Raw genomic sequence first — 25153 nt, 5'->3', positions numbered from 1 at the left:
ATTGGGGAAAGATCTGACTCCAGCTCAGGACCCAATGGAGAGCTATTTAAATTTGTATGAGTCCTCCCGAAATTTGAGGAAAGGGACATAGAGGCATTTTTCATTTCTGTTGAAAAGATAGCCAGAAAGCTGAAGTGGCCAAAGGAAAGCTGGACACTGCTTATGCAAAGCAGATTGATGGGTAGAGCTCATGACGTTTATGCTCTGCTTTCTGAGGAGACTTCTGCAGATTATGAGAAGGCAAAAAACGGCTATTCTCGCTGCTTATGAGTTGTTCCTTGAAGCTTGCCAGCAGAAATTTTGGAACCTCCAGAGAAAGCCTGGGCAGACTTATTTAGAATTTGAGAGGGTAAAGCAAATTAATTTTGATGTTGGATGTGGGCACTAAAGGTAGAAGCCATGCATGAGAACCTTGGAGAACTAATTCTCCTGGAAGAATTTAAAAATTCACTTCCTCTGTTAGTAAGAACCCATATAGAGAACCAGCAAGTTTCAACAGCCAGACAGGCAGCAGAAATCACTGATGATTATGATCTTGTCTCTAAGCCCAAACTCTTTGTCTGTCACCCCCACAAACCCAAGAAGGATAGAAGGTGGGAGGGTGAAAGGAAAGTTAGTAGCTGGTGACAAGAACAGACAGCTAGGAGCGCCCCGAGATCTCCTCCTCAGGCCAGAAAGGAAGATGCTGAGGGTGGAAGTGAGGTCCGAAAGCCTAAGTGTTATCATTGCCACAAGGTGGGACACCTTCATGCAGAATGCTGGAAGTTGAGGGGTAAACCCATGGGACTTATTGGGGTGCACAAAGCCAATGTAAAGAAAGGGGTCTTGACCGAGAGTACGACAGATCAAGCTGTACCTCTGACTGCAGCAGTAAGGCCAAGTACAAAAACCACTGTGAGTGCAGGGGATGTGAATAAGATACCTGATAGTTATGAGGAATTCTTGTCAAAAGGAAAAGTAACTCCTTATCCCTCAAGTGAGGCAGGTAAACCTATAGTTATACTTAGGAATACAGGAGCCACCCAAACTCTTTTGCTAGGAAAAGGCATAACTTTTCCACCAGAGAACCATAGTTGGGCTGATAAGATGGATGGAGCTGTGGCAAATGGAATTTAAGCCTGAGAAGTGTGAGGTGATGCATTTTGGGAGGACTAACAAGACAAGGGAATATACAATGGATGGTAGGACCCTAGGAAGTACAGAGGGTCAGAGGAACCTTGGTGTACTTGTCCATAGATCACTGAAAGCAGCAGCATAGGTAGATAAGGTGGTTAGGAAGGCATATGGGATACTTGCCTTTATTAGCCGAGGCATAGAATATAAGAGCAGGGACGTTATGATGGACTGTATAAAACGCTAGTTAGGCCATAGCTGGAGTGCTGTGTACAGTTCTGGGCAGCACACTATAGGAAGGATGTGATTGCACTAGAGAGGGGTGCAGAGGAGATTCACCAGGATGTTGCCTGGGCTGGAGCATTTCAGCTATGAAGAGAGACTGAAAAGGCTAGGGTTGTTTTCCTCACAGCAAAGAAGGCTTGAAGGCAGATATGATCGAGGTATACAAAATTATGAGGGGCATTGATATGTTAGATAGGAAGAAACCTTTTCCCATAGCAGAGGGGTCAATAACCAGGGGGCATAGATTTAAGGTAAGGGGCAGGAGGTTTAGAGGGTATTTGAGGAAAAAAATTTCACCCAGAGGGTGGTTGGAATCTGGAATGCACTGCCTGAAGAGGTGGTAGAGGCAGGAACCCTCATAACATTTAAGAAGTATTTAAATGAGCACTTGAAATGCCATAGTCTACTACCAAGGCTATGGGCCAAGTGCTGGAAAATGGGATTCGAATAGTTAGGTGCTTGATGGCCGGCACAGACACGATGGGTGGAATGGCCTGTTTCTGTGCTGTATAACTATGACTCTATGAGAGCACACTGAATGCCAGGCTTTTAGTAAATGGTATTGGTGGGGAGTATATACCTGTACCTTTGTATCGGGTGCACCGAGAGTGTGACCTAATGTCTGGAACGGTGCCTGTCGACGGAGTTGACCTACTCCTGGGGAATGATTTAGCCGGAGCGAAGGTAGTTGCTTCTCCAGGAGTCACGGAAAAACCAAGTGAAGTTCAAAAAAAACAGAACAGTTGCAGGAAAAGTTGCCAGAATTTTACCTTCATGTGTAGTGACCCGAGCAATGGCTAAACAAGTTCCGTTGTCGGAGGTAAAGTTGGCACCACAGACAGATAGGCAAATATCTGAAACTTTCATTGGGGATTTGGGTAATCTGAAGGAAATGTTCAGTAAGTCTTCTCTGATCAAGGCTCAGCAAGCCGATCCAGAGTTAAATAAAGTGGCAAAATCAGCTCAAACTGAAGCTTGAAGCAAAGGGAGTTCCTGAAGGATACTATATTAAAAATGGTATTGTGATGAGGAAATGGAGACCTCCTCACAGATTTGCGGACAAAGAATGGATAGTGGTACCGCCCATGTATTGCCAGGAAATATTAAGGATAGCCCATGAAATTCCGATAGCGGGACATGTGGGGATCCGGAAGACCCAATCATGTAGAGGTCGACATTTTTACTGCCAGGTCTTTCCAAGGACGTGGTGCAGTTTTGTAAAATGTGCCATATGTGCCAGATTGTGGGAAAACCACAACCTGCCATAAAACCGGTGCATCTAATTCCCATACCAGTTTAGGCGGAACAATTTAGCAGGGTGTTTGGAGACTGAATAGGCCCTTTATTGAAAACAAAAGCGGGACACCAATATATATTCACTATCATGGATATGGCTAATCAGTTCCCAGAGGCCAGTCTTTTGAGAACAATTTCTGCTACGGTAGTGGTGGAGACATTAACCCAGTTCTTCAATAGATATGGTTTACCGATTGAGATTCAGTCAGATCAAGGTTCCAATTTTATGTCTAAAATTTTTCAGGAAGTTAGGGATAATTTGGGTATAACACAGTTAAAGTCTTCAACATACCATCCACAGACACAAGGGGCTTTAGAAAGGTACCATCAGACCCTACAATGATGATTAAGGCATATTGTCATGAATATCCCCATGATTGAACAAAGAACAAACAACAGTACAGCACAGGAACAGGCCATTTGGCCCTCCAAGCCTGCGCCGATCTGGTTGCCTGTCTAAACTAAAACCTTCTGCACTTCCGGGGTCCGTATTCCTCTATTCCCATCCTATTCATGTATTTGTCAAGATGTCTCTTCAATGTGGCTATCGTACCTGCTTCCACCACCATACCCGGCAGCAAGTTCCAGGCACTCACCACCCTCTGTGTAAAACAACTTGCTTCGCACATCCCCTCTAAACTGTGCCCCTCGCACCTTAAACCTATGCCCCCTAGTAACTGACTCTTCCATCCTGGGAAAAAGCTTCTGACTATCCACTCTGTCCATGCCACTCATAACTTTGTAAACCTCGATCATGTTGCCCCTCCACCTCCGTCGTTCCAGTGAAAACAATCTGAATTTATCCAACCTCTCCTCATAGTTAATACCCTCCAGACCAGGCAACACCCTGGTAAACCTCTTCTGTACCCTGTCCAAAGCTTCCACATCCTTCTGGTAGTATGGCGACCAGAATTGCACGTAATATTCCAAGTGTGGCCTAACTAAGGTTCTGTACAGCTGCAGCATGACTTGCCAATTTTTATACTCTGTTCCCCGACCGATGAAGGCAAGCATGCCGTATGCCTTCTTGACTACCTTATCCACCTGCGTTGCCACATTCAGTGACCTGTGGACCTGTACGCCCAGATCTCTCTGCCTGTCAATACTCCTAAGGGTTCTGCCATTTACTGTATACTTCCCACCTGTATTAGACCTTCCAAAATGCATTACCTCACATTTGTCCGGATTAAACTCCATCTGCCATTTCTCCGCCCAAGTCTCCAACCGATCTATATCCTGCTGTATCCTCTGACAATCCTTATTACTATCAGCAACTCCACCAACCTTTGTGTCGACCGCAAACGTACTAATCAGACCAGCTACATTTCCCTCCAAATTATTTATATATACTCCAAACAGCAAAAGTCCCAGCACTGATCCTTGCGGAACACCACTAGTCACAGCCCTCCATTCAGAAAAGCACCCTTCCACTGCTACCCTCTGTCTTCTATGACTGAGCCAGGTCTGTATCCATCTTGCCAGCTCACCTCTGATCCCGTGTGACTTCACCTTTTGTACCAGTCTGCCATGAGGGACCTTGTCAAAGGCTTTACTGAAGTCCATGTAGATAATATCTACTGCCCTTCCTTCATCAACCATCTTCGTCACTTCCTCAAAAAACTCGATCAAGTTAGTGAGACACGACCTCCCCTTCACAAAACCATGCTGCCTCTTGCTAATAAGTTCATTTGTTGCCAAATGGGAGTAAATCCTGTCCTGAAGAATCCTCTCTAATAATTTCCCGACCACTGACGTAAGGCTCACCGGCCTATAATTTCCTGGATTATCCTTGATACCCTTCTTAAACAAAGGAACAACATTGGCTATTCTCCAGTCCTCTGGGACCTCACCTGTAGCCAATGAGGATACAAAGATTTTTGTCAAGGCCCCAGCAATTTCCTCCCCTGCCTCCCTCAGTATTACTGGAGTAGATCCCATCAGGCCCTGGGGACTTACCTACCTTAATGATTTGCAAGATGCCCAACACCATCTCCTTTTTGATATCGACATGACCCAGACTATTTACACACCCTTCCCTAGACTCATCATCCACCAAGTCCTTCTCTTTGGTGAATACTCATTTAGTACCTTGTCCATTTCCTCTGGCTGCGCGCATAGATTCCCTCCTCTGTCCTTGAGTGGGCCAACCCTTTCCCTAGTTACCCTCTTGCTCTTTATATACATATAAAAAGTCTTGGCATTCTCCGTAATCCTGTTTGCCAATGACTTTTCATGACCCCTTTTAGCCCTTCTGACTCTTTGCTTAAGTTCCTTCCTACTTTCTTTACATTCCTCAAGGGCTTCATTTGTTCCCAGCCCTTACGAATGCTTCCATTTTCTTTTTGACTAGGCTCACAATATCCCTCGTTATCCAAGGTTCCCGAAACTTGCCAAACTTATCCTTCTTCCTCACAGGAACATGCCGGTCCTGGATTCTAATCAACTGACATTTGAAAGACTCCCACATGTCAGATGTTGATTTACCCTCAAACAGCCGCCCCCAATCTAAATTCTCAGTTCCTGCCTAATATTGTTATCATTAGCCTTCCCCCAAATTAGCACGTTCACCCAAGGACTACTCTTATCCTTATCCACAAGTACCTTAAAACTTACAGAATTATGGTCACTGTTCCCGAAATGCTCCCCTACTGAAACTTCGACCACCATGTCCGGGCTCATTCCCCAATATCAGGTCCAGTACGGCCCCTTCCCTTGTTGGTCTATCTACATATTGTTTCAAGAAGCCCTGCTGGATGCTCCTTACAAATTCTGCCCCATCCAAGCCCCTAGCACTAAGTGAGTCCCAGTCAATATAGGGGAAGTTAAAATCTCCCACCACTACAACCCTGTTGCTTTTACATCTTTCCAAAATCTGTCTACATATCAGCTCCTCTATCACCTGCTGGCTGTTGGGAGGCCTGTAGTAAACCCCCCAACATTGTGACTGCACCCTTCCTATTCCTGAGCTCTACCCATATTGCCTCGCTGCATGACGCCTCTGAGGTGTCCTCCTGCAGTACACTGTGATATTCTCCTTTACCAGTAATGCAATTCCCCCACCCCTTTTACATCCCCCTCTATCCCGCCTGAAGCTTCTAAATCCTGGAACGTTTAGCTGCCAATCCTGTCCTTCCCTCAACCAAGTCTCTAATAGCAACAACATCATAGTTCCGAGTACTAATCCAAGCTCTAAGTTCATCTGCCTTACCTGCTATACTTCTCGCATTGAAACAAATGCACTTCAGACCACCAGTCCCGCTGTGCTCAGCAACATCTCCCTGCCTGCTCTTCCTCTTAGTCTTGCTGGCCTTATTTACAAGTTCCCCCTCAGTTATGTCACCTGCTGACCTACTGCTCTGGTTCCCACCCCCCTGCCACACTAGTTTAAACCCTCCCGAGTGAGACTAGCAAACCTCGCAGCCAGGATATTTGTGCCCCTCCAGTTTAGATGCAACCCATCCTTCTTTTGCAGGTCCCACCTGTCCCTGAAGAGATCCCAATGATCCAGATATCTGAAACCGTCCCTCCTACACCAGCTGTTCAGCCACGTGTTTAGCTGCAGTATCCGCGAATCCCGGCGGTAAGGTTTTTATACTTGCCAGTCCGGAACTCCGCCCTCCGAGTCTTCTCCCTGGATGAAGGGCTCGAATTTCTTTTGTTCGCCACTAGGATTCACCGAATGAATCTACCAGTTTTATTTTTTTTTTAGAGATACTGCACTGAAACAGGCCCTTCGGCCCACCGAGTCTGTGCCGATCATCACCCACCCATTTATACTAACCCTATACTAATTCCATATTCCTACCACATCCCGACCAGTCCCTATATTTCCCTACCACCTACCTATCCTAGGGGTAATTTATAATGGCCAATTTACCTATCAACCTGCAAGTCTTTGGCATGTGGGAGGAAACCGGAGCACCCGGAGGAAACCCACGCAGACACGGGGAGAACTTGCAAACTCCAGACAGGCAGTATTCAGAATTGAACCCGGGTCACTGGAGCTGTGAGGCTGCGGTGGACATGAGATAAGAGGTCCTCTAAAACTAATTAAAGAAAGTTTTTTAGAACAGAGGGATGTATTAGATTATGTATCTGTGTTCCAGGAATGGCTCACGAGAGCCTGCAAAGAGGCTCAGGAACACCTTAAAGTTTCCCAAATAACTGTGAAGAAATGGGCAGACAAGCATGCCAAGACCCGAACATTTCAACCAGGGGATGAGGCGTTAGTATTACTGTCTTTACAGGCTTAACTGCTGAAAGCACGGTTCAGTGGTCCATATAATGTGGTCAAAAGAATTTGTAAAGCAAATTATTTGATTGACACCCCAGATCACCGGAAAAAGAATCGGCTGTGTCATATCAATGTGTTGAAATAATATCATCGCCGGCAAGAGGATAAGCAAGCACAGGTATGTCAGATTTTAGGGACAGTAAAGAATGAAAAGGACAGTGAGGATGAGGCAGAAGGAGACCTAGACAATTCTTAAATTGAACCTCCTCCTATCTGGTTAGCCAACACTGAAGCTTTAGGTCGATTGGGCACTATGCTTTCATATTTAGATGCAGAACAATGAGAAGACCTGACACGGCTACTCACAGCATGTAAAATAGTCTGTAGGGACAAGCCAGAATATACAACCTTAGCCATAAATGATGTAGGTGTAGTGGAATCCTTTCCTATAAAACAGCACCCTTATCATTTAAGTCCAGAGAAACGGGCCCAGGTAGAAGCAGAAATCCAACACATGCTGGAAAACCATCTAACTGAACCCAGTCAAAGCAGCTGGAGATCCCCAGTGGTGTTTATGTCTAAACCTGATGTTCAACTAGATTCTGCATAGACTACAGAAAGGTTAATGCAGTAACAAAGGCAGACTCCTACCCAATTCTTCACTTGGAAGACTGTATTGACAGAGTGCCACAGTTCTTACAAAAATAGATTTGTTAAACGGATACTGGCAGGTTCCTTTAACAACCCGAGGTAAAGAAATATCGGCCTTTGTCACACCAGACAGCCTTTTCCAATGCCGAGTGATGCTATTCGGGCTAAAAAATGCCCCAGCCACTTTTTAGAGCCTAATGAACCAAACGGTAGCCATTGTTCCTAACTGTGTGGTTTACCTTGACAATGTGCTGGTATGCAGTGACACTTCGAAGGACCACTTGGAACAACTAGAAGCTCTGTTTAGAAAATTACAGTCGGCTGATTTACTGATAAACCTTGCCAAAAGTCAATTTTCAAAAGCCAGTGTAATGTACCTTGGTCATATAGTAGGGCAAGGACAAGTGTTGCCAAGAACAACGAAAATACAAGCATTGGCCGAGTTTCCCACCCTTAGGACTAAGCGAGAAATCACGAGATTCTTGGGGATATGTGGTTTCTACTGCAAGTTTGTACCAAATTTTAGTACTATAGCTGCTCCACTGACAGATTTGCCACAAAAAAAGAAAACCAAGGTAGTGTGATCAGGGGAGTGCCAAGCAGCTTTTGAGAAGCTGAAAGCCATTTTGATTCATGAACCAGCATTGGTTGCTCCAAATTTCGCTAAGTCCTTGAAGGTAACAATTGATGCTAATGACCTGGGGCTCGGTGCAGTCCTATTACCAGACAATGAATCAGGCATAGAAAGGCCAATGGGATACTTTTCCAAAAAGCTAAATCAACACCAAAAAAGATATTGAACCGTGGAAAAAGAACCCTAGTCTTATTACTAGCTCTTAAACATTTTGATGTCTATGTCCGCCATGACTACAGAGAGACACTGATCATAACTCTCCAGCCTTTGTGGAAAAATTCAAAAACCAGAATGCCAGACTATGCCGATGGAGTTTACTTTTGCAGCCTTATGACTTAAAGATTATCCACATTGCGGGGAAAAATAATGTAATTGCGGATGATTTAACTTTGGTTTGAATTATCTGAGTACAATGATGGTACAAAGCAGAACTGTATTAGCTAGGGTAAAGAGTGAACGAGAATGAATGTGTAAATGTGTTTTAATATTTTTTATCTTCTGTTTTTTCCCATACTTTGTAATGAAACGCATTTGAAAATGGTGTTTCATTCCTCGAAGGATGGAGGTGTTATGACAGTGCTTCTATGTTTGTGTTAAGTATACATTTTCAGGACTTATATTTAAATTGTGGAGATGGATTTGTGGAGGAAGTTGAAGATTTCACAGAAGCTGGACTTTTCTTAGTTGTTGACAGTTCATTGAAAAAACTTACTGGAAGAATCAATGAGTGTTAAAAACAACATCTATTGGAGACCACCTGTCACCAATCAAAATAAATAAACAATAAGAACCTTGGACGAAGGGGAGATGTTTACAGAGAAATGACAGGTCAAGACTTCGAGGGGTCAGGAGGCTTTACTCCAGAGATATTGTTTTTGGTTTTGCTTTGGACCATGTGTTGGGATGTGAATTGTTTTTAAGGCAGTTGGAGAAAACCAGCCAAGAGTAGTCACCATCAGTACCCTCTTCCATCTCTTTGAGAATCAAGTATAAGAAATAGAGAAACTGATGCTGCATTTCTTCTAGAAAGCCTGCCAAACTGATCTTCAACGTCTCCTGAAAAGAATTGTTCTAGGAAGATCCCGGTAACACCCATCTACGCATATTTGGGAAGCCAAACCAAAAAGGGGCAACTGACATCTTTCCATATCCTCTCTTTTTCTCTCCAAGAATTAGCAAGTATTTGGCCAAAGTATTTTTTTTTTGTCTTGTTTTTGTAACAGAGCTCTAAAGAGAAAATCTCTTTATTTTTCGGTTAACCGGAGTGTGTGAGGGGCTAAGGTAAAAGGGAACTTTAATATTTCATTTTGTGTGTTAATGCCTTGCTTCATTACTGGTTATGTCTTGTTTTATAATAAACTGATAATTTTGGTGTTTATTAAATAAACCTGATTGGTGTATTTTTTTTCTGGGATAAAGAGCAGAGTCTCTGATTGACCGATTGGTAACTGGGTAAACATTTAACTATATGTTGTGTGGAGAAGTGGAACTAGAAAAGACAGTGCACTCCTCCCACCTTGGTCATAACAGCTGGCACACTCTTAAGTTTGCAATCACTGTCCCTTCCTGCCCTACTCTGATCAACATTACCTTTATTGCTACCTTTATCTATTGCCTTGTCATTTCCCTTCAATTTACTTAGTCGTCTCCGGCATGATCCCTTCCCCCCTCTAATTTAAAGCATGTTCTAATCCCTAGTTATACGACTCGCTAGAACACTGGTCCCAGCACAGTTCAGGTGAAGTCCGTGCCAAAGGTACAGCCCCCACTTTCCCCGGTACTGGTGCCAGTGCCCCACGAACTGGAACCCACTTCTGTCACATCAGTCTTTGAGCCACACATTTATCTCTGTAATCTTATTTGCCCTATGCCAATTTGCACATGGCTCAGGTAATAATCTAGAGATTATTACCTTTGAGGTTCTGCTTTTTAATTTAGAGCCTAGCTCCTCATACTCCCTATGCAGAACCTCTTTACTAGTCCTGTCTATGTTGTTGGTACCTATGTGGACCACGACCACTGGATCCTCCCCCTCTCCAGCCACGTGCAGATGTCCTGAACCCTGGCACTGGGCAGGCAACACAGCCTTCTGGACTCTTGCTGTCGGCTACAGAGAACAGTGTCAATCCCCCTGACTATACTGTCCCCTACTACCACTACATTCCTTTAACTTCCCCCATTTGAATGGCTTCCTGTACCATGGTCAGTCTGCTCATCTACATGACAGCCCTTGCTCTTGTCCATACAAGCTGCAAGAACCTCAAACTTGTTGCTCAATTGCAAGAGCTGAGGCTGCACCACTCCCACCTTCGCCATCCCCATTACCTGCCTGATTTGCAGCCACATCCTCCTGTCCCTGACCACTGACCAAATCAGCCGACCTTATCCGAAGGGGTGTGACTGCCTATTGGAACAAAGTGTCCACGTAACTTTCCCCCTCCCTGATGCATCAAAATGTTTGCAGCTCAGCCTCCAGCTCATCTACTCTGAGCAGAAGCTCCTCGAGCCACAGTAACTTAGTACAGACGTGGTTGCCATGGATTGCCGTGGCATCCAGGAGCTCCCACATGCTGCAGCTGCGACACATCACCTGTTCTGCCATCTTTATTGTATTAGTTAAATTTATTTTTCTTAATTTATAGCTCCCCTCTTCACCAAACTCCATCACTCACCAAGCTCCCTTCTTCACACTCTGTGCACTCAAGCAGCACTCTGAGACTCCTGAATTTTGATTGTCTGAAAAATAATGATGAGTTAGCTTTGCTAAAGCTCTGCTAGAGCTCAGAAACCAAATTACTAGCTACAGCTACTCTCAGAGAGCTTGTATATCCCTGTTTAAAACTGGAAGAAACTTAACTTGCCTCTTAAACAGTTATTTTAGTTAATTGCTAAATGTAAACAAACACTAGACTTTAGTGAGAGATTAATCTTGAAAATCCCTCACTTACCAAACTCCCTTCTTCACACTGCACTCAAGCAGCATTCAATGCACATAACAGACATATTCAGAAATTAGCACATGGTATTGAAGGGACAGTGGTAACTTGGGTAGGTAATTGGCTAAGGGATAGGAGGCAGAGAATAATGGTGAACTGATGCTTTTCTGAGTGGAGAGAAGTATGCAGTTGTGTTCCCCCGGGGATGGTATTTGGATGATTGCTTTTGTTGCTGCATATAAATGTCCTGGACCTTGGTATAGGCAGTACAGATTGCAGATGATACAAAGCCTGGCAGTGTAATAAATTGTCAAGAGGATAGCAGAATATAGACGGACTGGTGAAATGGGTTGTCACATGGCAGATGTAATTTAATATGGATAAATGTGAAGTGATGCACTTTAGATTAGATTAGATTAGAGATACAGCACTGAAACAGGCCCTTCGGCCCACCGAGTCTGTGCCGAACATCAACCACCCATTTATACTAATCCTACACTAATCCCATATTCCTACCACATCCCCACCTGTCCCTATATTTCCCGACCACCTACCTATACTAGTGACAATTTATAATGGCCAATTTACCTATCAACCTGCAAGTCTTTTGGCTTGTGGGAGGAAACCGGAGCACCCGGAGAAAACCCACGCAGACACAGGGAGAACTTGCAAACCCCACACAGGCAGTGCCCGGAATCGAACCCGGGTCGCTGGAGCTGTGAGGCTGCGGTGCTAACCACTGCGCCACTGTGCCGTCACTTTGGGTGAAACAACATGCAGAGGCAGTATATTCTAAATGCTACTATTTTGAGGAGGGGTGCAAGAGCAGAGGGACCCTGGGAGTGCAAATTCACAAAACTTTGAAGGTGGCAGGACAAGTTGATAAAGCGGTGAAGAAAGCATTTGGGATTCTTGACTTTGCAAATAGGGGCATTGAATACAAAAGCAATGAAGCCTTGCTAATACTTTACAAATCTCTGGTGAGGCCTCAGCTGGAGTATTGTTTGCTGCTCTGGGCACCACACTGCAGGAAGGATGTCAAGGCCTTGGAGGGAGTATAAAGGAAGTTTACCGGGATGATATCAGGGATAAGGAACTTCAGTTATGTAGAGAGATTGAAGAAGCTTGGATTGTTCTCCTTAGAGAAGAGAAAATTAAAGGGAGACCTAATAGAGGTACTCAAACTTATGAGGGGTTTTGGTAACGTAAGTAGGAAGAAACTGCAGAGTGGGTCGGTAACCAGAGATTATAGAATTAAAGTAATTGGCAAAAGGACAAGAAGGGAACTGAGGAGAATGTTTTCACAGAGCGTTGTTAGTGATGTGGAATATGTATGGGTGGAGCTAAGAAACACCAAGGGGCAGAAAACATTTGTGAAGGTTGTCTATAGGCCCCTAAACAGTATTGGAGATGTAAGGGATGGCATTAAACAGGAAATTAGAGACGCATGCAATAAGGGTACAACTGTAATCATGGGTGACTTTAATCTACATTAGATTGGTCAAACCAAATTAGCAATAATACTGTGGATGAGAATTTCCTGAAGTGTGTACGTGATGGTTTTTTAGACCAATGCGTTGAGGAACCAACTGGAGAACAGGTTATCCTAGACTGGGTATTGTGCAATGAGAAAAGATTAATTAACAATCTTGTTGTGCGGGGTCCCTTGGGGAGGAGCGACCATAACATGATAGAATTCTTCATTAAGATGGAGAGTGAAGTAGTTGAATCTGAAACTAGGGTCCTGAATCTAAATAAAGGAAACGATGAAGGTATGAGGCACGAAGTGGCTACTAAAAGGATTAACGGTGGATAGGCAATGGATAATACTTAAAGAACGTGTGCATGAATTACAACAATTATTCATTCCTGTCTGGCGCAAAAATAAAACTGGAAAGTTGGCTCAACCATGGCTTACAAATGAAATTAGGGATAGTATTAGATCCAAAGAGGAAGCATATAAAATTGCCAAAAAAGCAGCAAGTCTGAGGATTGGGAGCAGTTTAGAATTCCGCAAATGAAGACAAAGAGGTTGATTAAGCAGGGGAAAATAGAGTCGGAGAGTAAACTTGCGGGGAACATAAAAACTGTCAAAGCTTCGATAAATATGTGAAGAGAAAAAGATTAGTGAAGACAAATGTAGGTCGCTTACAATCAGAAACGGGGGAAACTATAATGGGGAACAAAGAAATGGCAGAACAATTAAACACATACTTTGGTTCTGTCTTCACCAAGGAGGACACAAATAACCTCCCAGACATATTAGGGAACCAAGGGTCTAATGAGAGGGAGGAACTGAAGGAAATCAGTATTAGTTAAAAAAAAAGTGCTAGGGAAATTAATTTGGTTAAAGACTGACAAATCCCCAGAGCCTGATAATCTACATCCGAGAGTACTAAAGGAAGTGGCCCTGGAAATAGTGGATGTATTGGTGGTCATCTTACAAAATTCTAAAGACTCTGGAGCAGTTCCTACAGATTGGAGGGTGACAAATGTAACCCCACTATTTAGAAAAGGAGGGAGAGAAAATAACAGGGAATTACAGACCAGTCAGCCTTACATTGGTAGTGGGGAAAATGCTAGAGTCTATTATAAAGGATGTGATAGCAGAACACCTGGAAAGTATAAACAGGATTAGACAAAGTCAGCATAGGTTTATGAAAGGGAAATCATGCTTAACAAATCTACTGGAGTTTTTTGAGGATGTAACCAGTAGAATAGATAAGAACATAACTAGGAGTAGGCAATTCAGCCCCATGCGCTTGCTCCGCCATTCAATACGATCATGGCTGATCTCATCTCTGCCTCAACTCCACTTTCCTGCCCGTTCTCCATAATCCTTCAACCCGTTAATAAGGGAGAACCAGTGGATGTGGTGTATTTGGATTTTCAGAAAGCTTTTGATATCCCACATAAGAGGTCAGTGAGCAAAATTAAAGCACATGGGATTAGGGGTAATATACTGGCATGGATTGAGAATTGGTTGACAGATAGGAAATAGAGAACATGAATAAACGGGTCTTTTTCCGGGTGGCAGGTAGTGACAAGTGGGGTACCACAGGGATCAGTGCTTGGGCCCCAGCTATTCACAATATATATTAATGACTTGGGTGAGGGAACTAAATGTAATATTTCCAAGTTTGAAGACGGCACAAAGCTGGGGAGGAAAGTGAGCTGTGAGGAGGATGCAAAGAGGCTCCAATATGATTTGGACAAATTGGGTGAGTGGGCAAATGCATGGCAGATGCAGTATAACGTGGATAAATGTGAGGTTAACCAATTGGTTGTAAAAACAGAAAGGCAGATTGTTATCTGAATGGTGATAGATTGGGAAAGGGAGAGGTGCAATGAGACCTGGGTATCCTTGTACACCAGTTGCTGAAAGCAAGCATTCAGGTGCAGCTAGCATGTAAGGAAGGCAAATGGTATGTTGGCCTTCATTGCAAGAGGATTTGAGTACAGGAGCAAGGATGTCTTACTGCAGTTATACAGGGCCTTGATGAGACCACATCTGGAGTATTGTGTGCAGTTTTGTTCTCCTTATCTGAGGAAGGCTGTTCTTGCCATGGAGGGAGTGCAAAGAAGATTTACTAGGCTGATTCCTGGGATGGCAGGATTGATGTATGAGGAGAGATTGGGTCGACTAGGCCTATATTCGCCAGAGTTTAGAAGAATGAGAGGGGATCTCATAGAAACCTATAAAATTCTAACAGGACTAGACAGGCTAGATGCAGGGAGGATGTTCCCGATGGCTGGGGAGTCCAGAACCAGGGATCACAGTCTCAGGATACGGGGTATGCCATTTAGAACCGAGATGAGAAATTTCTTCACTCAGCGGGTGGTGAACCTGTGGAATTCTCTACTGCAGAAGGCAGTGGAAGCCAAATCATTAAATATATTCAAGAAGGAGATAGATATATTAATGCCAAAGGGATATGGGGGAAAAGTGGGAACAGGGTACTGAATTAGAATGGCAGAGTGGGCCTGAAGGGCCAAATGGCCTACTCCTCCTATTTTCTATGTTTCTATGTTGTTAAGGTCTGGAATGCACTAGAAAAGGTGGTGGAATCAGATTCCATATAAACTTTCAAAAGGCAATTGGGCATGTACTTAAAGAGGACTAATTTGCAGGGTTATGGGGGAAGAGCTGGGATGTAGGATTAAATTGGACAGCTCTTTCAAAGAGCCAGCACATGCATGATCAGCCAATTGGCCTCCTTCTGTGCTGGAACTTGTAAAGGATTTTTCATGCCATGCCCAGTACATTCAGTCTTACCTTATGCATACAATATATTCAGAGTACAAGTTTTTTCCACATTAAGTTAATGGAGTTGTCTTGCAGTTTTTAAGGGAAAGCAAAGCTCATTTTTCTTTGTTCCTGGTGTCCTTCATACCATACGTTTTTGGAGAAAGTCACTGAAATTAGCTCACCTTTTTAGGGAATTTTGAAGAGAACTCCTAGATTTTAAGATGTTTCTGACATAATATCAAAATGTTGGAGCCTCTTGTGGTTTTCCCACATCTATGAGGTGCATAAGAGACCAGTTCATTTTCTGCCACTGGAATTAACATCTACCATTGCTTTTGCACCTGCCTTTGGTTTTATCATTATTATTATTTGATTCTTTTTAAATTAGTTACAAGAAACCAAGTTCAATTTCTTTTTAAAGAACATTTTGATAACTGTACCTAGTATTATAATCACCAACTAGATTCCGCCTCCACATTTAAATATTTTTTAGTCACTTCTATTGAAAATGTTGACAAAGTGTCACCCAAAACACTATAAGGAAGGAAGGAAAAGAGAGGCCATCACTTGAGGAGGGAAGGCTGGAGATCAGTGCTTGGGGGAGGTAGGTAGGCCACAATCGGATGAGGAAAGGCTTCCTTGAGGAGCTGGGGGAGCACTCTTGCTCCTCCTGGTCCGCAGGAAGTGCTGTAAAGTGTGCTTACCTTCTGGAGCCAGCAGCTTCCGATTCCCTTTTCCTGTGAGTTTCCCGAGTTCTGGCAACTGTCAAATTTAAATCAGGCTCCCAGCGCTTAGGCACTTTACAGCCTTCCTGGCTTTACATTGAGTTCAACAATTTCAGATCATAACCTCAGCCCCCTTTGTTTTTTGCTTTTGGATGGTAGCTCTTGTTGATTATTCTGCTTTTCTCATTTACACCTCCTCTAGACCAGTGGCTCCCAACTGGGGATCTGCAGCCCCTTAGGTGTCCGTGAGAGGTTTCAAGAAGTTTGCCAAATTTTCAGATTGCTTCTAAAATGATTTCACATTGACTTCATATTGCTTTATATTCGATGATCACCAGGGGAATTACTGTCTGATGTGGTTTCTGAGAAATAATGACCTTTCTGTGGGTTTAAAGGATTGACAACATTCCCCCACCCCACCCTCACCCTGTCAAGGATGAAGGTCTCAGATAGATTTTAGTATGTGTATATAGAAGAAATGAGAGCAGTTTGTGCAAAGGGCATCTGCTGCCCAGGTGGGTGAAGGACACCATGTTGCTGGTGCAGCCATGCCTTTTCATTTCAGCATCCTGTAAGGCTGTGAGACAGACTTTGGGGAACAGTGAATGCCGCTCTTGTAACTGGCTTATTAAATAAAATGATTAATTCCTGAATGTGTCACAGCGATGCAAAGGGAATCATGGAGCAACTTACTCTAACACATGCAGTAATGGTTGTTTTTATGTGCATTTTTGCAACACATTTCATTTCAATTCTGCCTGCTAACTTAATGCCCATGAAATGATTTGCCAGTCAGCCTGTGTAATACTCTAGCAGGCTACCTGTCTTTAAATAGTAGGATTGCAATGTTAGAGGTATTAATTTTGTGGCGACAGCTGACAGACATTGGAGTACAATCTGTTTTAGCTCTCGCTGGAGATGGAGCCAATGGAAGAATACATATTATCTGAAGTGATGGCATCAGATTTCTTCATATTAAGAACATTGATTCCTAGTTAAATAAGCACAGGCTGAAAACATTAAACTATAATTTTCTGCCTAAAAGCCACAAACTATCAGTTCAAATGGTCAATCCTACTTTTGGATTGTCCTGTTTAGTTCTCAAATATTAACACTGAACGTCAAGATATTGAGTTCAACTGGTGTGGTGTTTCAGCAAGCTGTCAGCCGTGAGCAGTAGATTCCCAACTTATTGTGAGACTACTGCAAAGTGTGGAAATTTAAATATTGTTTTAAATGGGAAAGAAGATTTTATAGTTGTATGGTACTTACCAACCACTTTAAAGATGGAGTACTAGCACACATAGGGTTGGATTTTGTTCCCAGCCCGATGTTGTTTCCGTGACAGAGTGGGGGTGGGGGAAGGGCGCAGAATCGGAGCAGCAGCAGTCCAACACTGAACCCGATGCTGGGATTGTTGGGTCCGATCTTCCTGCAGGTGGGGAAGCTCTGTGGCAGCCCCTCCAATGCCCTGTGACGGGACCCTGCTTTCCATATGCTAATTAAACATTTGTATTAATTTAAACGTAATCTACAGCGATTTTACCTTCAATTCCCAATCTTCAACGCGACTTAGTTTAGTATAATTTAGAGATACAGCACTGAAACAGGCCCTTCAGCCCACCGAGTCTTGCAGCACTCACGCACCTTCACTTTCCGGCAATAGTACTGAAGACCTGTGCTCCAGAACTTGCCGCGCCCCTAGCCAAGCTGTTCCAGTACAGCTACAATACTGGCATTTACCCGGCACCGACACACAGTGGCAGCAGTGTGTACCATCTACAAGATGCACTGCAGCAACTCACCAAGGTTCCTTAGACAGCACCTTCCAAACCCGCGACCTTGACCAACTAGAAGGACAAGGGCAGTAAATGCATGGGAACACCACCACCTGCAAGTTTCCCTCCAAGTCACACACCATCCTGACTTGCAACTATATCACCATTCCTTCACTGTCGCTGGATCAAAATCCTGGAACTCCCTTCCTAACAGCACTGTGGGTATACTGCGGTTCAAGAAGACAGCTCACCACCACCTTCTCAAGGGCAATTAGAGATGGGCAATAAATGCTGGCCTGGCCAGCGATGCCCACATCCCATGAATTAATAAAAAAATACTTTCCTGTCCAGTGAAAGCTGGCGCCACATGTGGGGAAGGGGTCAACTCTGCAGTATTTGTATAGGAAAGGGGTCAACTCTGCAGTATTTGTATAGGGAAGGGGGGAAGGGATCAACTCTGCAGTATTTGTATAGGGAAGGGGTCAACTCTGCATTTTGCTGAATTGTCTGCAGGCTGGCAGCCTTTTAAAAATGGTGCCAGCTCCAGCTTCCACATCAAGTGATGCCATGAATAGCGTCGCCAATGTCGCCCCCGCCACATGATTGGGGGGCAGCCACTGTGAATATGCTAAGTGACCGCCCGTTGCAAAATCATGACGGCGCGGATCCCGCATGGAGCGGCCACCATTTTCTGCACCTGCCGCCACTCCCAGCAGCAGGACAACAAAATCCAGCCCATAATGTTCCCTGTTTAATAACACTGTTGCAGTTACTTTTCCAAAGACAAGTGAATTTATTATATCAGTTGCTGCTTGCGATAATTTCAGTAAATAAATACAACCATTAAGGTCCTCCCAAACATGTTAACACAACCTTTTGCATTAACACAGATTTGTAAGCAAAACTTGTGCATTTTAGATGTTTAAAACCATGCAGATGATAAATATGATTAAATGACTTTGCTGCAGATCAGTTAATCATCCCCATTGATCTTAACGTGCAGAATTCATCAGATCTTTGCATAAATTATGTTGTTATACTGATGACTCCAGTCAAGGCCCCCAATCAAAATATACGATTCTGATTGTGGTGGAGAGACGCACTGATAATTCAAACTGATCGCTCCGTAGATGGCCCAACATATCATTTAAAATTTTGCAAATTAAAGAAAGACACAACCAGTGGCGCAGTGGTTAGCACCGCAGCCTCACAGCTCCAGCGACCCGGGTTCAATTCTGGGTACTGCCTGTGTGGAGTTTGCAAGTTCTCCCTGTGTCTGCGTGGGTTTCCTCTGGGTGCTCCGGTTTCCTCCCACAGCCAAAATACTTGCAGGTTGATAGGTAAATTGGCCATTATAAATTGCCCCTAGTATAGGTAGGTGGTAGGGAAATATAGGGACAGGTGAGGATGTGGTAGGAATATGGGATTAGTGTAGGATTAGTATAAATAGGTGGTTAATGGTCGGCACAGACTCGGTGGGCCGAAGGGCCTGTTTCAGTGCTGTATCTCTAAATCTAAAAAAAATCTAAAATCAAATTGTACCATCTATTAACCCCCCGAATGAGCTAACCAAACCAGCTGTCTTTAAATCAACAAATTAGCTCTCTAATTAGAAGAATTAAATTCTTAAACACTATGAAGATATAAACAACATTTAAAATAGAAAAATTTAGAGTCCTTGCAAATTTACAGTCCAATGTTGCTTGAAGTCCTCACAGAATGTTTCTTGAAGTCTTCACAGAATGTTGTTTGAAGTCCTCACCGAATGTTGCTTTCCTTCTCCAGCGAATCTCAACAAATAATGACTTGCAAACATTTTCAACAGAATCAATCTGACTTTAGAGTTTGTGAGGGAAAAATGATTGTCACAGTCTAACTTCCCTTCCTTCAATTTAAATTACCAGAGATCTCTGTTTTGGCTTGACTTTTTTTTAGAATTTTGAGAGATAATAATAAACAGACTAAAATTCTATTCCTTCAGTTTAAGTGGTTGAGAGCTCTTTTTCAGGTGTGCTAAACACCACAGCTGTGTCCTCTGTCTGTTAAAAGAAACTGTTGTCAATTAAAAGCCAGTTCAAAACTGAATTGTAACAAATGAATGACATGAGACTTGAACACCTACCCAAACAGATTGTTCATCAACCTCGCCTGGAAAGATTCCTAGTGGCAGCCGCCTATTCACTTTGGCACACCTCACCAAAACAAAGGACTTACATATCTGCATCTCAGTCTGTTTTTTTAAATTCCTTCTATTTCTTTGTGTATGTGAGTTTGTGTGAGGGCTAGGAGAAAAAAATAAGGAGCTTTAATATCTCAATTCGTGTTTTTTATTTACTTCATTATTGGTTAAGACTTGGTTTATAATAAACAGATAATTTTGTTGTTTATTAAAGAAGCCTGGTTGGTGTGTTTATTCTGGGGACAAATAGAGTATCTAATTGACTGTTTCAGTAAGTGGGAAAATTTACTGATATGTTGTGACCTGTGGAGAAGTGGGACTGAATTAACAGTGCACTCCTCCCGCCTCGGTCGTAACAACCTTTTTCATGTTCCTGGATGATCATAACTTTTGGCCATGTGATATTCTTTGGGTGAGATTTTTGTTTGATGATAATATATGGCAGCTAACAGCCATGGTTTGACTGAACAGAATATCAACTACGAAGGGTATCTGATCTGTGTTGGCAACATGGGATTGCTACAGTGGTTTTGCTTTTGCAGCCTTATATAACGCAGGTACTCACATAGCTTGTCATGAAAATCATCAGGCATGTGTTGCGAGATTGAACTGCATCGACATATTGATATGTCATGCCTTTGCATGAAAAGGCAGCAGCCTTCTGGAGATTCTTTAAAGATGCTTTTGCGGTACAAAGCTTTTGTGATATAAAAGACTTTCAAACAAATTTCTACAGTGCTGACTGCAGCACTTTCTTGTTTTTGGTGAATATGTTCCAAAGGTTTGCTGCTTGAGCTGTGGGTGCTGAGCCTTTCTTCCACATCCAGGGTCCTTGGCTTGATTGCCTTGGGACTTTAGCTTGTCCTTTCAGTTTTACCAAAGTCTAATGTTTGCTTCATTAACATAGAATTTCTGTGCTGCTGCTCTATTACCATGGTTTTCAGCAACATCTATCACTTAAGTTTGAAGGCTGCCTTGTAAATTGCTCTTTTTTTCTGCCATGTTAAGTGTTAGTATGCCACATGCTACATTCAATCAATCAAGCAAAAAAGAAAACTTTAATACATTTCTTTCTGGTATGCAAACAGCAGGATTGGCCGTTTTGGTGAAGTGCATGATTTTTTTTTTAAAAGGAGGAAAAAATAAAACGAATAAGAGAAAATGAAAGACAGAGAGGGGAGAACACGTTAAACTTAAAAAAAAAAATGCAAAGTAAGCCACGGCGTTTTACTTTTGTCAATACTGGATCACTTTGACTGCAGCATTGCAAAAGTCTAGGTCTGTATTATACATGGTTAAATAAGACAATTTTGACTTTCTGTCCATGAAAGTCTAGGTGCATATATTTGGGGGTGTATTATATTCTGAAAATTACGGTACAGCAATTGATGGGATGTGACTATTGGTGTGCCCCAGAGATCTGTTCTGGCCCCTCAACTTTTCGTCCTATTTATTAGTGACTTGGATGAAAGAATGTAGAGCTATAGATCCAAATTTGAAAATGGCATTAAGTTAGGAGGAACAGTAAATAGTGCAGATGGGAGCAGAAAGTTGCAAAGACACCGACACATTAAATAGGTGGTCAAAATTTTGGGAAATAGTGTTCAATGTGGGCTAGTGTGAGTATTTTCTGAATGGTGAGAAACTAGGAACTTTAGAGGAGCATAGAAATTTGGAAGTGAGTACAAATCAGAACCCATCTACTTTGTTCAATTTTGGGCACCATACCTCAGGAAGGATATATTGGCCTTGGAGGGAGTGCAGTGCAGATTCACCAGAAGCAGAAGGCTGAAAGGGTTAGATTTTGAAGAGAGTTTGTGTAAACTTGCATTGTATTCCGTTGAATATAGATGACTGAGGGGCCATCTGATCAAGGCATTCAAAATGTTAAAAGAATTTGATAAGGTAAAGATGGCACACTCTTCCTCCTTGCTTATGATGTCATCATTGGCCCCCTCTTTTGTGAAGACAGCTGCAAACTATTCATTAAGAGCCTTATCCACATCCTCCAACTCCACTCACGGTTACCTTATTGGTCCTTAATCGACTTACTTTTTCCTTAGTTATCCTCTTGTTCTTTATGTACTTATAAAACATCTTTGGATTTTACTTGCCAGTATTTTTTCATGCAGAGGTTCAAAATGGCAACAGTAATCATTTAGGCAATGTGTCCAGGAGACCAGCTAGCCACATTGTCATCCAAGATCCAATTCTCAAGGCCTATTTGGCAGTACAGAAGCATTCCTTTCCCTTTTTGTCCGTCCCAGCGTATTCACCATAAGCCTTTCCATTGTTGCATGCCAACTGTTGCTGTAGCCCTTGTATGCATAGCTTTAATTCGACTTTTGCTCTGATGTTAAAATTTCAGTTTCACCTGTCCTGCAAGATGCCCCCTGTCTACAGTGACCAGTGCACCACACTGGGAAGAAAGAAAGACTTTTTATAGCACATTTCACGACCACTGGATGTCCCAAAGTGCTTTACAGTCAACAAAGTTTTTTTGAAGTGTAGTCGCTATTGTAGTACAGGAAACACGGCAGCTAATTGGCACACACCAAGCTCCCACAAACAGCAATGTGATAATGACCAGATAATCTGTTTTTTGTAAAACCATAAGAAATTGGAGCAGGAGTAGGCCATTCAACCCCTCGAGCCTGGTCAGTCATTCAATAAGATGATGGCTGATCTGATTGTGCCCTTAACTCCACTTTCCTGCTGGTACTTTATAACACTTGTAGATCAAAAATCTGTCTCACCCAGCCTTGAATATATTCAATGATCCAGTCTCCACTGCTCTCTGGAGAAGAGAATTTCAAAGATTAACGACCCTCTGGGAGAAGAAATTTCTCCTCATTGTCGTCTTAAATGGGAGACCCCTTATTTTTAAACTGTGCCCCATATTTCTAGATTCACCCATGAAGGGAAACATTCTATCAGCATCTACCCTGTCAAGCCCCCTCAGAATCTTATATGTTTTAATAAGATCACCTCTCATTCTTCTAAACTCCAACGAATATAGGCCCAACCTACTCAACCTATCCTCACAAGACAGCCCCTTCATCCCAGGAATCAGCCTAGTGAACCTTCTCTGAACTGCTTCCAATGCAACTCTATCCCTCTACTCTTATAAGAATAAGATGTATTCTTTGAGTATGTTGCATTCCTCCATATTGGCCACAGATCTCGACTTGTTTAGATTCTTGAAGGGTCCTGACTCAAAAGATGTGATGTAACAGTTTAATGAAATTTATAGCTTTATGTCCTAGTCATAAAAAAGACTGCAATTATGTACATACTAAAGCTAATTGTGTGAAGTATGTTGATGATGGGCAATTAGAGTCAATAGGGACATTGGTTAGTTTATTGTCTTGGTACATAAACAATAATTTGGATTTGGTACCAATGCAAATGCTTATGTAAACCTCTTTACTCCTAACTAAATACATAAAATGTCTAGTTCAACATTGTACTGTTTCCATTATAAGGATATGCAGTTTTAATTTTGTTTTCACTGAGTTCTGTTACAAAGACTACAATTTTCACATCTGGATGTAAAACAATACAAGAAAAATCATAGGGCTGGATAATTTTTAGATGTATTTACTGCTGCTGGAGAAATGGTTAGACTGTCTTTTTAAAAAAAATCTATATGACATGTTAATGTGTCTTTTCGTAGAGTGTAATTTAAAACAAAGACTAAAACATCCTAATCTTGTGACCAAATCTTGTGATGTAGAATTGAAATATTCATATTATCATGGATCACATATCTTTACTGTCCCAATAGCTTTATTTTTGCTGTTCTAAACTTGCATTATTAAGTGTATTATTATTTGAGGCTTTTTTTATTTGTTTATGGGACTTGGATGTCACTGACTAGGCCAGCATTTATTCCCCTGAGAAGGTGAGGTAAGTTGGCTTCTTGAACTGCTGCAGTCCATGTGGTGTAGGTACACCCACAGTGCTGTTAGGTAGGGAGGTGTAGGATTTTGACCCAGCAATGATGAAGGAACGGTGATATATTTCCACGTCAGGATGGTGTTTGACTTGAAGGGGAACTTGCAAGTGGTGATGTTATCATGTGCCTGCTACCCTTGTTCTCTAGATGATAGACGTTATGGGTTTGTAACGTGCTGCTGAAGAAGTCTTGGTGAGTTACTGCAGTGCACCTTGTAGATGATGCACACTGCAGCCACGGTGGTTGAGTGCCAATCAAGGTGCATGCTTTGTTGTGGATGCCGTTGATCTTCTTGAGTGTTATTGGAGCTGCACTCATCCAGACAAGTGGAGAGTATTCTATCACATTCCTGACTTGTGCCTTATAGATGGTGCAAAGACTTTGGGGAGTCAGGAGGTAAGTTAGTCGCTGCAGAATACCCAGCCCCTGACCAGCTCTTGTAGCCACAGTAATTATGTGGCTCATTTAATTAAGTTTCTGGTCAATCATGGCCCCCAGGATGTTGATAATGGGGAATTCAGCAATGGTACTGCTGTTGAATGTCAAGGGGAGGTGGTTAGACTCTTGTTGGAGATGGTTATTATCTGGCAGTTGTGTGGCACAAATGTTACTTGCCATTTAAGAGCCCAAAGCTGAAATTTGTCCCAGTTTTGCTGCATGCGAGAACAGACTGCTTCATTGGCTTGGAGTTTGTGGTCAGCGGTAAAACAAGGGTGCTAACCGCTGTCTTCAAAGTAATCCTCGATGCAAGATCTATCAATCTCTGAGGTAAGAATTTCACCTCTAGCACCATGCAGTGGTACTGCAACTGATTGTATTGTTCTTTACTGGGAATTCCCAGTGTGGAGCTGGAGTGATGTCATCAGGCTGTCCAAGCAGCCAGTCACACGAAAGGATTTTCACAGCCACCCAAATAGGAAATAAAATCACTTTAAAAATTTTTAATTTAGAAAAATATAAAGTTGGGGCATGCACATGGGGGTGAAGGTAGAAGCTAAAAAGTCTGAAACACGTTTTTTAAAAAATTAACAAATTTAGCTTTAAAAATCTACTAAATAATCATTTAACAGCACTCCACAATTACAAAATTATTTTTTCAGGACAAGTTCTGTGTT

General features: G+C 42.6%; 1 protein-coding gene across 4 annotated transcripts in view; it reads left to right on the top strand.

The window, feature by feature from the left end:
* The window catches only part of micu3a (mitochondrial calcium uptake family, member 3a), a 326674-nt gene that overhangs the window by 76875 nt on the left and 224646 nt on the right, over window positions 1-25153 (top strand). The gene's annotated exons all lie outside the window — the stretch shown is intronic.

The sequence above is a fragment of the Heterodontus francisci genome, chromosome 1, assembly GCF_036365525.1.
Source record: "Heterodontus francisci isolate sHetFra1 chromosome 1, sHetFra1.hap1, whole genome shotgun sequence".
Taxonomy (NCBI): Eukaryota; Metazoa; Chordata; class Chondrichthyes; order Heterodontiformes; family Heterodontidae; genus Heterodontus; species Heterodontus francisci.
This window is presented reverse-complemented; position numbering and strand designations above follow the sequence as displayed.